The sequence below is a fragment of the Bactrocera dorsalis genome, unplaced genomic scaffold (assembly GCF_023373825.1).
Source record: "Bactrocera dorsalis isolate Fly_Bdor unplaced genomic scaffold, ASM2337382v1 BdCtg019, whole genome shotgun sequence".
NCBI classification, from domain to species: Eukaryota; Metazoa; Arthropoda; class Insecta; order Diptera; family Tephritidae; genus Bactrocera; species Bactrocera dorsalis.
The window spans coordinates 86,348-91,594 of NW_026038070.1; positions in this window are offsets into that span (position 1 = coordinate 86,348).

Below are 5,247 nucleotides of genomic sequence, written 5' to 3' on the forward strand. Positions count from 1 at the left end.
AACGTATGCTTCAGGTCTTCCTGCAAATTCCGGTAAGGATTTTATTATCTCTAATGATTCGTCGCATCTAACATTCGCGTCAATAGTCTGTACTGTATATTCTGTTATATTATCTCCTATCGTTAATTGAGTTATTTGACTTTTTAAAAGTTCTATCTCATTATGTAATGAAATTGTATTCCTTTTTATTAATTCTGAAATAATTTCTGCTGTGAGCACTCCTGCGGTATTGTTTGTTACACTCATTTTGCTAAATTTTTCTATAATCTTATCCAGTTTCACTAATATCACTATGATACATTCACTCAAATTTTCCTCAAATTATTTATGTCAATCGTCTGTCGTATTCTAACAATTAAGTATATCTGTTCTTATTAAGGTCTTATACATATATATACTGTATATATTGTATTAAATACGAGGGCTGTCCGATAAATAACCGACCTAACCATGATGCACGCGACTTTTTCAAATTTTTTTTTTTATTTTTCTACATAGTCTCCTTGTAACTCCACACACTTCTCCCAGCGATGCTTCCATCTCTGCAACCCTTCCAAATAGTACTTGGCGTCTTTGTCTGCAAAATACGAGTTCACGAAAGAGATTGCCTCCTCATTTGACGAAAATCTCTGGCCGCCGAGCGCAGTTTTAAGTTGAGGAAACAAAAAAAAGTCGCTTGGTGCTAGATCCGGTGAATAAGGTGGATGGTCAAGCAGTTCGAACCGCAATTCGTGGATTTTCGCCATGGCGACTGTTGAGGTGTGAGATGGTGCGTTGTCTTGGTGGAACAAGACTTTCTTTTTTTGCAAATGTGACCGATTTTTCGAAATTTCTTCCTTTAGCTTGTCCAATAATGATGCGTAGTATGCTCCTGTTATAGTTTTTCCTTTTTCAAGATAGTCGATAAAAATAATTCCATGGCTGTCCCAAAAAACACTCGCCATCACTTTCCCAGCCGAATACACAGCTTTATGTTTTTTGGGGCTGGTTCCCTCTTTTCAATCCACTGTTTAGATTGGTTTTTTGTTTCGGGCGTATAATGATGAATCCAAGTTTCGTCTACAGTTATCAATCGGCGCCAAAAACGGGTTTTATTGCCTCTAAACTGAGCCAACAGAGCGCTGGAAATGTTCATTCGCGCACGTTTGTGGTCTAGCGTAAGCAAACGCGGCACCCAACGCGCGGACAGCTTTCTCATGCCCAAATCTTGGTTTAATATGTGACAAACAGTTTCTTTTGACATCTTCATAATCTCAGCTATTTCCCTAACTTTAATCCGGCGGTCGTCTAGTACCAATTGATGAACTTTAGCGATGTTATCGTTAGTGGTTACAGTTTTTGGATGCCCAGGACGTTCATCATCTTCCAAGCTCCTGCGACCACGTTTAAATTCAGCTGCCCAAAATTTTACGGTGGTAAACGATGGTGCAGAGTCACCATACACAGAGTCCAACTCATCTTTGATTTGTGAAGGCGTATTGCCTTTCAAAAATAAAAATTTAATTACAGCTCGATATTCAATTTTTTCCATTTTGGTGAAATCTCCGAAATAGACTCACAAAAACGACTGTCAACAGATAATTGCGCAAGATAAATTTCTGAAATTTTGGCGAGTAGCTATTATAATATGCACAATTTGAAGTAGAAACTTTTTTTTCAGATGTGCCGCTAGCTTCACGTTGAGGTCGGTTATTTATCGGACAGCCCTCGTATATATTTTACTTATATTATTCTTAAAAAAAAGCTTACGAGTATCTTCTTGTGGTTGTCTTTGCTATTCTGCTGTAGTTGCTTCTGTTGCTTTTGTTGCTGTTGTCGTAATTGTTGCTACTGCTCTTATTATTGTTGTTGTTCTTGTTGTTGTTGATGCTGTTGCTTTTGTTGTTGTTCTTGATGTTGTCGTAATTGTTGTTACTGCTCCTATTATTGTTGTTGTTAATGTTGTTGTTGATGCTGTTGCTACTTTTATTTAGGTTTACTAATTCCCACTCTATTTTTATTTTGTTTTATTACGCGTTTTTAACACTGTTGATGGTGTTGTTTTTATTATTGTTTATTTTCAAAATTTTTAATATATTTTTTTAAGTTTATTTTAGTTAGAATTTGTTTTCTTTTCCTTTTCCCCCTTTCCTTTTATGGGGTACTTGATTAGGTTTTTTTTTCACTTTTTTCTCCCTTTTATGGGATATTTGATTTAAAGTTTGTTTCCGTTACCTTTGTTTATTCGGGTAACCTTCATGGAAACTTATTGTTTTTTTGTTTATGAACCCACACTTTTTCGAAGGATATTTTTGTGCGGGTCCCTGCTCGGGCGCCAATTAATTTTTTATTATATTATTTGGTTTTTTTAAAAAGTTACATATCACTATTGCTTAACTTATAACTCTTAACTGCTAACTCACAACTTCAACTGTCAATTATATCTGTCAATTAATGACTGGACTGTTTATCTCTTAATTTTAGCTCTTATAGTATTATACTGCTGATCATGCAAAAAGAATGGCTGTGGCATTTCTTGTTGCTTGATCAAGTTCCTATTGTAAATAGATTTTATGATTACTTTGCAAATTGCATATTTTAACATTCTTTGTTTACTCTATTTGTTATGATAGGCGGTTGGCTTATGTGGTTAGGCGGTTACATATGTGTCTATTATAGATGAATGGGATAGTGGTTTATTTTAGTGGGTGTGGGTTGCATTAACTCGCACCTATATATATGTACATAAGTGTGACGAACTTTCTCTTGACTTCCAATTGCTTCTCCTTCCAAAATTTGCTGCAGCGTTGATGAAGGTGACCTTGAATTCTTGACGAGAGGGGAAAAAAAATGTGCTGTTCTCTTCTGCTCTACATCTCCATGCAAGCGTTGTACTGCTCTGATTTGTTTTTGTAGTTTCCTTTTTTCTTACTGCCTTCGTTGTCGTTTAATAACGTCAATACCTCTCTTGTTGTTCTTGCTTTTTATTCTTTAATTTTGATTTGTTTACTTTTTTCTGTTCTGCCGTGAGCTCTCTTTGAGTGCCAGAAATTATTCAAATACTCGTAGAATGATTTCTCTCTAAAACGGATTATTTACTGTTTTTTGAAACGGCTTCTTGTTTACAGTTTTTTTATTTTCTTACACTTATATCGAAAAAAAAAATTTTTAATTTCTTTTGGGCTTCAATATAACAAAAGTTCTTATGGAGACATTTTGTCGTTTTCATTACTTTTTATTTTTTTTAAAAGTAATTTATTTTTCTTAAATTTTCTTTCCGAAAATAAGTTTTTAAGCTTTCCTCTTTTCGAGTCACGTTAATCACAACAAGTTTTATTTTAAAACACGTGTTCTTTTCGAACGTTTTATTGTTTGTTATTAACTTTTTATTTTGAATTTTTTTTCAAAACTTTTATTTTAAATTTTTTTTTCAAAACTTTTTATTTTAGATTTGCAGTGCATGTGAGGTTCGCAATTGACTGCGCCAGAAACGATGTTGAATGTTTTCTTCTATCAAGTGTCTTTATTCAACTGAAACTCTTTACATAATCCTTACTAGCTAAAAGCTTAACTATTTTACAGTCATATCAATGAGTGTAGGAGAGAGTAGAGGTAATGGGAGAAAGTATGTAAAGTGTGAATGGGAGTAGTTTAAATAAGAGTATGGGATTAAATATAAGAGTAAGACTAAGTTAGAATAAAGAGTACGATTAGAATAAGTATAAGTAAAGTATATAGGGCTATTATGTAACTACATATATGTACTAAAAAATCGATTCTACACCTTAATATAAGATTGTGAAATTTTTCCAAATACACTGTCGTTATGGCTATATGACAACTCCAATAACCTCAAAACGGTTAATTAGCATAAATATGTATAGTTCATATTTTTACGCAACTTGGTATCGGTTACTTAGTGCATATATAATACAAAATCGATTCTACGCCTTAACATAAGATTGTGAAATTTTTCCAAATACACTGTCGTTATGGCTATATGACATCTCCAATAACCTCAAAACGGTTAATTAGCATAAATATGTATAGTTCATATTTTTACGCAACTTGGTATCGAGTGCTTAATGTATATGTACTAAAAAATGGATTCTACACCTTAATATAAGATTGTGAAATTTTTCCAAATACACTGTCGTTATGGCTATATGACAACTCCAATAACCTCAAAACGGTTAATTAGCATAAATATGTATAGTTCATATTTTTACGCAACTTGGTATCGAGTGCTTAATGTATATGTACTAAAAAATCGATTCTACGCCTTAATATAAGATTGTGAAATTTTTCCAAACGCACTGTTGTTATGGCTATATGGGAACTCCAATAACCTCAAAACAGCTAATTAGCATAAATATGTACAGTTCATATTTTTGCGCAACTTGTAATCGATTGCTTAGTGCATATGTTCTAAAAAATCGATTCTACACCTTAATATAAGATTGTGAAATTTTTCCAAATACACTGTCGTTATGGCTATATGAAAACTCCAATAACCTCAAAACAGCTAATTAGCATAAATATGTATAGTTCATATTTTTACGCAACTTGGTATCGGCTACTTAGTGCATATGTACTACAAAATCGATTCTATACCTTAATATAATATTGTGAAATTTTTCCAAATGCACTGTCGTTATGGCTATATGATAACTCCAAAAACCTTCAAAAGGCTAATTAGAATAAATATGTATAGTTCATATTTTTACGCAACTTGGTATCGGCTACTTAGTGCATATGTACTACAAAATCGATTCTATACCTTAATATAATATTGTGAAATTTTTCCAAATGCACTGTCGTTATGGCTATATGATATCTCCAAAAACCTCAAAACAGCTAATTAGCATAAATATCTATAGTTCATATTTTAACGCAACTTGGTATAGATTTCTTAGTGCATCTGTACTAAAAAATCGATTCTACACCTTAATATAAGATTGTGAAATTTTTCCAAATACACTGTCGTTATGGCTATATGACAACTCCAATAACCTCAAAACAGCTAATTAGCATAATTATATATCGTTCATATTTTTACGCAACTTGGTATCGGCTACTTAGTGCATATGTACTACAAAATCGATTCTACACCTTAATATAAGATTGTGAAATTTTTCCAAATACACTGTCGTTATGGCTATATGACAACTCTTATAATCTCAAAACGGTTAATTAGCATAAATATGTATAGTTCATATTTTTACGCAACTTGGTATAGATTGCTTAGTGCATATGTACTAAAAAATC